The 11,231-nt window shown below is 31.9% G+C and overlaps 1 long non-coding RNA gene across 2 annotated transcripts; it reads left to right on the forward strand.

Moving 5' to 3' along the window:
* Positions 1-4,631: 4,631 nt before the first annotated feature.
* On the forward strand, positions 4,632-8,571 carry LOC145090328 (uncharacterized). Of its 2 annotated transcripts, XR_013701496.1 has the most exons (5): positions 4,632-4,857; positions 6,770-6,865; positions 7,282-7,334; positions 7,430-7,557; positions 7,842-8,571. It is a non-coding gene; the product is annotated as an uncharacterized LOC145090328 (long non-coding RNA). The 2 variants fall into 2 exon arrangements; XR_013701495.1 differs by having other exon boundaries at positions 6,770-7,334.
* The last annotated feature ends 2,660 nt before the right edge of the window (positions 8,572-11,231 follow it).

The following is an 11,231-nucleotide window of genomic DNA, read 5'->3' on the forward strand; positions in this document are numbered from 1 at the left end:
TTCCGTAGCAAAATATAGAAAAAATTATATTCTTATTTTAGATTAATAATTTCCTTTCCTATTTTTATAACAAATTAGCCCTTAGTTAAAAGAACAAATTAGCCCATATTTTTGTATCGTCGATTGGAGGAGGTCGTTTTTAATGAATCACAAAATGCAAAAGTCAAATGGATTAATGAAAAGTCAACCTTATTTATTAATTATTTTGTAGGCGAGACTTTTGCTCTTTACTCATAATTTTGACAAGCCCCGAAGAAAACTATTCATCACTTGACCTAATTCCTCAGTTTTCCCCGGTCTCCACTTACGTCATTATCGATCGGACTTCACATTATCGGGAGCTCCTCTCACTCTTGTTTGCTGTCGTTCGCCACCTGCTATGTCAATTGGTAGGTTGTTTTCGATTGATGATCCTCATTGCCTTCGTGCTCACTGTGGATCGTCCTACTCCTCTTCGCCAGTTTTTTCCTCGATCGTCTTCGTCCCTAACAGGTAACCTTCTTCTTTGTTTTGTTTGCTTCTTAAAACCTGCGTGACTCCACTAAATCATCTGCTTGTGTCACCTGAAAATATTAGCGACTATTTCCACCTAATGCTCCAATTTCTCTTTCTATCATCCAATGACATGAGGATCTATTGATCTTTCAATTGAATCCAAGGTGAGTCAACAATCAGTTAACTCTACCAATCCTTACACGCAGCTTGATTCAAGTTTTTATTGGTGATTTTGATTGATCGATTATATTGCATTTGATGCAAATTGTGGATTTTGACTTGACAAATAATGAAGTATTGATGTGACTTTATTGCCTGAGCATCATAGATCACACATTGTTTGCATGTATTGTGATTAAATTAGAATGGATTTTCTAGGATAAAACTTATAATCTGTCTTTGATAGACATTTAGTTTAAGCAAATTGAGAATTTCACCAGATAAACAGTGTTGTATTGTTGTGACTTCGTTGTTGGAATTTCATGAATCACAAAGATTCAGTAGCTAAAGATGAACTTTTTAGGAGAATCATAAGATGTTGCTACTTGCCTACTTGTGCTTTATGTCATGTCATCTCTTTTAATTCACAAAACTAAGCTGTTCAGATTGTTGGTTATAATCATAAATGTTCATGTATGCGTACCTTTTGTTATAATTTTGGTCCATATAGTTTTTTGTTAAATAATAACCAACTTGACCAACCAATAAGTTTAATTGTATATGATTCTATTTTATGCTTATATCAATTAGTAAACATGTCAATGAGAAAAAAAAAACACTTAATAGTTCTCACACTTTTCCACAATACGTAATAAAGTAGTGTAATCCCATGATGAATGAATTATATGACCAACAATTGAATATTAATCTAATTCACTTTGAATAGATAGAACAACTACCCGTTGCATTTTTGAAATCTTTCCAGCATTAATCCTTACCCCTTAATATTACATATTTCAGAAACTCATGGACCACAATTAATCTCACTGATATTTGCAATGATTGCATGCTTCTAGTTGTTAATATGTTATTACTACACCACAAGAAAAATCCTGAATTACTACGGAAAGTTGCTACGGAATCAAAATCCGTAGCTATTTTACTACGAAATATGCTACAAAATGGCTTGTCGTAGCTATTTTGTGACGGAAATGGTTACGAAATTGCATTCCGTAGGTAAATCCTAAATAGCTACGTATAGTTGCTACGGAATCAAAATTCGTAGTTATTCTACTACGAAATATGCTACACAATGACTGGCCATAGCTAATTTGCTACGGAAATGACTATGAAATTACATTATGTAGCTAAACATTGAATAGTTGTTATGGAATCGAAATCCGTAGTTATTTTACTACAAATTATGCTATGGAATTTTTGGTTGCGGCTAGTTCGCTACGAAACTTGTTATGAAATTAATATTCGTAGTTTTTTGGCTATAGAATTGGCTATGGAATTCAAAATTGTAGTTTGTGGCTACGCAATTGAAATTCGTAATAATTTTGTTATGAAATTTGAACCACAATTAAATTTTGTATCTAATCTACCATAGAACTTGTTACAAAAATATTAATCGTAGTTATTTATGTATACGATTGGTGTTCGGATTTGCAAAATAACTATGGAATCAAAATCCGTAGCTATTTAGCTACGAAAATATTCCGTAGGTAAGTAGCTATGGAACATGTTTCCGTAGCAAAATATAGAAAAAATTATATTCTTATTTTAGATTAATAATTTCCTTTCCTATTTTTATAACAAATTAGCCCTTAGTTAAAAGAACAAATTAGCCCATATTTTTGTATCGTCGATTGGAGGAGGTCGTTTTTAATGAATCACAAAATGCAAAAGTCAAATGGATTAATGAAAAGTCAACCTTATTTATTAATTATTTTTTAGGCGAGACTTTTGCTCTTTACTCATAATTTTGACAAGCCCCGAAGAAAACTATTCATCACTTGACCTAATTCCTCAGTTTTCCCCGGTCTCCACTTACGTCATTATCGATCGGACTTCACATTATCGGGAGCTCCTCTCACTCTTGTTTGCTGTCGTTCGCCACCTGCTATGTCAATTGGTAGGTTGTTTTCGATTGATGATCCTCATTGCCTTCGTGCTCACTGTGGATCGTCCTACTCCTCTTCGCCAGTTTTTTCCTCGATCGTCTTCGTCCCTAACAGGTAACCTTCTTCTTTGTTTTGTTTGCTTCTTAAAACCTGCGTGACTCCACTAAATCATCTGCTTGTGTCACCTGAAAATATTAGCGACTATTTCCACCTAATGCTCCAATTTCTCTTTCTATCATCCAATGACATGAGGATCTATTGATCTTTCCATTGAATCCAAGGCGAGTCAATAATCAGTTAACTCTACCAATCCTTACACGCAGCTTGATTCAAGTTTTTATTGGTGATTTTGATTGATCGATTATATTGCATTTGATGCAAATTGTGGATTTTGACTTGACAAATAATGAAGTATTGATGTGACTTTATTGCCTGAGCATCATAGATCACACATTGTTTGCATGTATTGTGAGTAAATTAGAATGGATTTTCTAGGATAAAACTTATAATCTGTCTTTGATAGACATTTAGTTTAAGCAAATTGAGAATTTCACCAGATAAACAGTGTTGTATTGTTGTGACTTCGTTGTTGGAATTTCATGAATCACAAAGATTCAGTAGCTAAAGATGAACTTTTTAGGAGAATCATAAGATGTTGCTACTTGCCTACTTGTGCTTTATGTCATGTCATCTCTTTTAATTCACAAAACTAAGCTGTTCAGATTGTTGGTTATAATCATAAATGTTCATGTATGCGTACCTTTTGTTATAATTTTCGTCCATATAGTTTTTTGTTAAATAATAACCAACTTGACCAACCAATAAGTTTAATTGTATATGATTCTATTTTATGCTTATATCAATTAGTAAACATGTCAATGAGAAAAAAAAAACACTTAATAGTTCTCACACTTTTCCCCAATACGTAATAAAGTAGTGTAATCCCATGATGAATGAATTATATGACCAACAATTGAATATTAATCTAATTCACTTTGAATAGATAGAACAACTACCCGTTGCATTTTTGAAATCTTTCCAGCATTAATCCTTACCCCTTAATATTACATATTTCAGAAACTCATGGACCACAATTAATCTCACTGATATTTGCAATGATTGCATGCTTCTAGTTGTTAATATGTTATTACTACACCACAAGAAAAATCCTGAATTACTACGGAAAGTTGCTACGGAATCAAAATCCGTAGCTATTTTACTACGAAATATGCTACAAAATGGCTTGTCGTAGCTATTTTGTGACGGAAATGGTTACGAAATTGCATTCCGTAGGTAAATCCTAAATAGCTACGTATAGTTGCTACGGAATCAAAATTCGTAGTTATTCTACTACGAAATATGCTACACAATGACTGGCCATAGCTAATTTGCTACGGAAATGACTATGAAATTACATTATGTAGCTAAACATTGAATAGTTGTTATGGAATCGAAATCCGTAGTTATTTTACTACAAATTATGCTATGGAATTTTTGGTTGCGGCTAGTTCGCTACGAAACTTGTTATGAAATTAATATTCGTAGTTTTTTGGCTATAGAATTGGCTATGGAATTCAAAATTGTAGTTTGTGGCTACGCAATTGAAATTCGTAATAATTTTGTTATGAAATTTGAACCACAATTAAATTTTGTAGCTAATCTACCATAGAACTTGTTACAAAAATATTAATCGTAGTTATTTATGTATACGATTGGTGTTCGGATTTGCAAAATAACTATGGAATCAAAATCCGTAGCTATTTAGCTACGAAAATATTCCGTAGGTAAGTAGCTATGGAACATGTTTCCGTAGCAAAATATAGAAAAAATTATATTCTTATTTTAGATTAATAATTTCCTTTCCTATTTTTATAACAAATTAGCCCTTAGTTAAAAGAACAAATTAGCCCATATTTTTGTATCGTCGATTGGAGGAGGTCGTTTTTAATGAATCACAAAATGCAAAAGTCAAATGGATTAATGAAAAGTCAACCTTATTTATTAATTATTTTGTAGGCGAGACTTTTGCTCTTTACTCATAATTTTGACAAGCCCCGAAGAAAACTATTCATCACTTGACCTAATTCCTCAGTTTTCCCCGTCTCCACTTACGTCATTATCGATCGGACTTCACATTATCGGGAGCTCCTCTCACTCTTGTTTGCTGTCGTTCGCCACCTGCTATGTCAATTGGTAGGTTGTTTTCGATTGATGATCCTCATTGCCTTCGTGCTCACTGTGGATCGTCCTACTCCTCTTCGCCAGTTTTTTCCTCGATCGTCTTCGTCCCTAACAGGTAACCTTCTTCTTTGTTTTGTTTGCTTCTTAAAACCTGCGTGACTCCACTAAATCATCTGCTTGTGTCACCTGAAAATATTAGCGACTATTTCCACCTAATGCTCCGATTTCTCTTTCTATCATCCAATGACATGAGGATCTATTGATCTTTCCATTGAATCCAAGGCGAGTCAATAATCAGTTAACTCTACCAATCCTTACACGCAGCTTGATTCAAGTTTTTATTGGTGATTTTGATTGATCGATTATATTGCATTTGATGCAAATTGTGGATTTTGACTTGACAAATAATGAAGTATTGATGTGACTTTATTGCCTGAGCATCATAGATCACACATTGTTTGCATGTATTGTGATTAAATTAGAATGGATTTTCTAGGATAAAACTTATAATCTGTCTTTGATAGACATTTAGTTTAAGCAAATTGAGAATTTCACCAGATAAACAGTGTTGTATTGTTGTGACTTCGTTGTTGGAATTTCATGAATCACAAAGATTCAGTAGCTAAAGATGAACTTTTTAGGAGAATCATAAGATGTTGCTACTTGCCTACTTGTGCTTTATGTCATGTCATCTCTTTTAATTCACAAAACTAAGCTGTTCAGATTGTTGGTTATAATCATAAATGTTCATGTATGCGTACCTTTTGTTATAATTTTGGTCCATATAGTTTTTTGTTAAATAATAACCAACTTGACCAACCAATAAGTTTAATTGTATATGATTCTATTTTATGCTTATATCAATTAGTAAACATGTCAATGAGAAAAAAAAAACACTTAATAGTTCTCACACTTTTCCCCAATACGTAATAAAGTAGTGTAATCCCATGATGAATGAATTATATGACCAACAATTGAATATTAATCTAATTCACTTTGAATAGATAGAACAACTACCCGTTGCATTTTTGAAATCTTTCCAGCATTAATCCTTACCCCTTAATATTACATATTTCAGGAAACTCATGGACCACAATTAATCTCACTGATATTTGCAATGATTGCATGCTTCTAGTTGTTAATATGTTATTACTAGTTAATATTTGTTAGAATTTAGATTGAAGTTTTTTGAGAATTAGTATATGTAGGTTAATCATTAATGCGTTACTGTTTGTGAGTTTGTTGAAAATCAATGGTGTTTCTTAAAGGGTTCATCAGGTCTAACTTTTTTTACTGTGCAAAATGGGCAGAAAAAGTTGAAATTTGGTTAATCAACATCTTGTTCCATGGAGTTTTTATCTTTGCTTAAATTGTCATCTTCATCCAATGCATTTGTTTGAATACTGTTGTATTTTAATTTAATTTTCCAATATATATTTAGATAACGATTGGAATCTTTTGTTAACAATTCCCAATATATCATTAAACTTAAATTGATGTTTGTGGAAGTATTCACTTGTAACTCCAGCCATTTTTATTACGACTAATTTTTCTCCTAGTGTTGAAGTGTGTAATTGTATGCTTGAACATGATTGTTTGATTTTGCAAATAAATAATTAAAAAGATATACGCATTTTAAGTTTTCTTTTTGTTACATCATTGTAAGTTTTAAAAAAAAAATTATTATTAAGGCATGCTATGTTGACAAATCTACCAATTATAGTCTTGTACTTTCAGTTTTTTTAATTATAAGCACATTTTCCTTTGAAAAATTAACTCAATTATTGCATTGCATTTTGTTTGTTGAATTTCTATGTACTTTGTTGTAGGGTTAGAAATAAAGGGATATTAATGTCACTTATATTATGTTTACTTGTCTACAATAATAGACACATTTTCTCGTCTGCAGACCAAATTTACTTTTTTAGAATTTATTTTTCTCTTTTAATCTATTACTGTAATCAAGAATTTCAAGTTTTCAACAGTTCTGCTAATAACAATCTATTTGTGACATTGGAGCTTTTTAGGTTGTGTAATTTGTTGAAACAAAAGCAAAAGATATGTTTAAGGGGTTATTGAAGCAAAAGCAAAAGATTTCAGCCCCTGTCAACCAATGATTGGTGGTAAATTGCTGCTTATGTGGTACCAGTTATATGGCAAGTTTTTTTTTTTTTTTGGATTTATATGGCAATTTTTTTTACTTAATCTGGAAAACTATATAAATAATTATTATTTCAGTTATTCTATACTTAATGATATAACAGGTTAAGCTACTTACTATTTATAGGCTCATAGTTGGAATGCAGTTCCCTTACAGCTTCTTTGGCATGCATAATTGGTCTTCAGTATGGTCATATTTTAATCAAATTACTGGTGTGAATTTCATTTATATTTTAGAGTATTTTCCCTGGTCAAATCTTAGTTGACCGAGTTTGTTGCAGGGGCATAAAGATCGACTTTGCTTTTAGAGTTTTAGTTTTCAATTTCCAAATAACAATTTAGAATATTATTAAGTTTTTTGGTTTTTTTTCAATGTCAGGTATTCCTTTGAACAAGGGCTTGTACATGATGTTGTATTAGGATGAAATAAAAGTAGGATGCTATAACAAAGAAATAAATGAAATTAGGTTGTTATTTCTTAGCCTATATTATCTTATATCTTACTTTAATTTTATTGGTTTTGACAGGATTCGAGGGCACATGTAAGAGCCCTATATCTGTTTATAGGGACAATTTAGAGAATGCACACCTTTGGGATTGAAAACATGGATACCTAACATTATGGAGCAATATCAACAAAAACATCATTATACAGGTTCATTTTTATACCTTTAATAATAGAAAATCAAGTGTTTTCAAATTTATTTCAAATCATTTTGACATCATGTGACAACTTCATATCCTTTTGGCATCACGCGACGGCTTGGAAAGAGAAAAAACAATCATGCTAATGTTGGATTTGATGGTTCTCAAAAGGAGATTTATTTTGTTTCTCGTGTACATGTTAATAGTATGCCAAATAAAAGAGTTGGATTGCTGTTTTTACTTTGTCTTCATTTTCATATTTTAATCAAGTTGATTGTAAATTTGATTTTGCAGGTTTTTCCATTTTGGTTGAGTATATGTGGTTGTTGGTGTGTATATGGCGGTTCAAATCTAAATTGTGTGTAGGTGACGGTTCAAATCTAAACTGTTTGATTATACTTGTAATTAATATTTAGTTTTAATGATTAGACAACCTCATAGAAGACTTTTCGATGATATCATATGTCTATAAAATTGATGTAACTATTAAATTTATATTTACTACATTTTTATATATTTTTATGAATATTATAATTGGAAAATTGGATTTTGTTGAACATTTTTATCATACTGAATTTGCTTTGGAACCTGTTGCTACATGACAAATCGTTGTTGAACAAAAACCTACAAAATTCGCTATGGAACAGACGGCTACAGAATTCGCTACGGAACAGACGGCTACGGAGTTCGCTACGGAACAGACGGCTACGGAATTTGCTACCAAACAGATAGCTACGGAATTTGCTACGGATAGACAACTACGGAATTTGTTACGGAACAGATGGCTACGGAATTTGCTATGAAACAGATGGCTACGAAATTTGCTACGCAACAGATGGTTACGGAATTTGTTATGGAACTCAAATTGCAACAGAATAGATGTCGTAGAAACTGTCATAACAAAATTGCTACGGAATTATAATTTCGTAGCTAAACATTTTGCTACAAGAAATATAGCTACATAGTCTAATTGATAAATTGGGTAGCAAATTCCGTAGTTATTCAGCTTTAGCTACGGAATTTCAGATTTTTGCTATGGAATTTTTCCATAGCTAAATTGGAATTTTCTTGTAGTGTTCCATCCATAAATTTTTTGTATGGGTTGGAATAGATTTTTCTTATGCCATTTATCTAAAAAAATGGAGATTTTTTTTAACATATGTATCAAGGAAAATACATTGCTATTTTTTACATGCAACTCTGCTTTGTCCTGATGTGTTAATGGTGAAGTATCTGCTGTATCAGTAGCACACAATATTAAAAAGATGCTAGTGTTGTCATATTTGCAGCTGCTGGTTGGATTTTATCTAGAAAATTAGCGGCTGCCATGATCTCTCAATTGTTTAAACTTACCTCTTCTTGACACCTCTGTTCAGTAAGCCAATGCCTTTTGGATTCAAGTAGCTCAATAATCTCACAATTCTTTACTATGTTAGAATAGAAGACCTTGTGGATTGCTTTTCTCTTTTGGTGCTGTTTTATCTACATTCTGGAATAAACCTGTTTTTTTGATGATTTTTAGCCTGTACTTGCTTGGACCTGCTTACAGTTATTTTATCACTTCATTTATCTTTCTGAAATTATCTTATTTTGTATGTGGTGTGGTTTTCTGAATGATTTTGATGCCTATAATTTTTTTTTGACATCCACTGTTTGAGTTATCTTACATTCTAGTATCATTTTTTTTGTAACCAGATCCGGTTAACTTCATTAGGAAATTAAACAAAATAGTTTTGAAGGTGGAAAAAGGTTCAATTGATTTTCAAAGTTAAAAGAGGGAACCTTCTTTGAGCCATACAATGATTGCTTTTTTTTTTGGCCAAAACCGTCGGTAATCCGTCGCTAATAGGCTTTACTGACGGAATGCAACAGACCAAAATCCGTCGGTATATTCTGTTGCTAATTGTTTGTAAAGGATTTCCAACAGCTACAGAAAATTTTTAGCAACGGATTTTTCCGTCGGTAATTAGTAACCGATCAGCGACGAAAATATTTTTGTAATGGATTTCCAACGGAATGTGTTTGCAAAGGATTACCAACGGAATAACTCACTAACAGATTACCGACGGAATCCCAAAATAACTCAGTAACGGATTACGGACAGATTAGCGACGGATTTTGGCATTATAAAAAAATTAAAAATTCACTAAAAAATTAAAAATAACTACATATTCAACACAGAAAAATCTTAAAACATACATCTAATCTATACTTTAAAACCTACCAAATATAAAAGTAAAAAACTTGCAATATTCGACATACATTAAATCCATAAATTTCGAATACATACAAAAAGGGACTAAATAATGAATTAACTAATTCGTATGTTTGTATTTTAATAATAGAAACTAAAAATTATAAAATTATTATACATTGGTTTTAAAACTGCTAATAGTTTGAGTGAGGGACTCAATAGAAGGCTTGATAAGAGATAACTCCTTGCATTACTCAATGCTCATCGAGCCTTCTTAAAACAACAATGCCTCAAGAGAAGGAACGTTTTGTTTTTGTTGATTGAAAGTGTCTGATTTCATTCTTTTGACATAACCCTTTACACTAAGTGCCTGACATTGGATTAAAATGTCTTTAGCTTTATAAAATAAAACATAAATTAACTGAGTATTTAGAGTTTTGAAGTACCAATGACATTTCTTCATTTTGCATAACGTCTAAATCAAGTGTGCCATTATCAACATCTTCAAAAGTGGAACGACATGGAGTTGAGAAGTTATTCTTTATATCTTGCTTCTTGTTCGATTCCCTAAACAGACAAAAAGATGTAGAACAAACTTTACACTAAATAAAACTAATAGATAAAATTAAAAAAAAGTATTTGATATAAAGATGGCAACAAATAGAAGACATTTCTTAATGTGATTAAAAAGATAACTAGAATACATAATATTCAAAATAAAGATGGCAACAAATAGAGAAGGTGTAGGACCCCAAGCAATGTAAGTCTTGATAAGTTAATATCTGATATTAGCTTGCTTCTCGGATAATTGAAATTCTGCAATATACATCATAATCATAATTTCACATCATGAACTCAAAAGAGCAAGTAAATACTTTGACCATGTCACTTCACTCTATAGACAATAAAACAATAATGAGCCTTACTTTTCCTAACATCAGCTGATGCCACTTAGTTTCTTCTAGTTTTTCACATCAATTACATCATCAAGCCCAATTAAAATATCCTTCATTTACCCAAAAAAGAAAATATGTTAACAGTCATTAGCCATTCATTTCTTAGTGTGGTCCAATTCAGGACCAAAATCTTAGGTAAACAAATGTTGGGCAAAGATTTTACGAATATATACATATACTTACAAGTTACAAATACCACTACTAGAAAACATGGCATTTTCCTACGGAAAATAGCTATGGAAAATTTATGTAGCTAATTAGCTACGGAATCGCTACGGATATGCTATAGAATGGGATGCCCTAGTTTAGTAACGAAATAGCTACGGATGCGGGTCTGTAGCTACTCCATTGTAGCTATTCCGTAGCTAATTAGCTACGGAATGGCTACGGAATACCTACATATACTGATTACCTACGGATTAGCTACGGATTATGCTTTTCGTTAGAATTCTGTGGCTAATTTGTAGCTAAGTAGCTACAGATTAGCTATGGATTTTTCTTATTTTCAATTTTTCGGGCACCAAACGCCATTTT

The sequence above is a fragment of the Lactuca serriola genome, chromosome 2 (assembly GCF_051521515.1).
Source record: "Lactuca serriola cultivar US96UC23 chromosome 2, Lser_US96UC23_V15, whole genome shotgun sequence".
Lineage (NCBI taxonomy): Eukaryota > Viridiplantae > Streptophyta > Magnoliopsida > Asterales > Asteraceae > Lactuca > Lactuca serriola.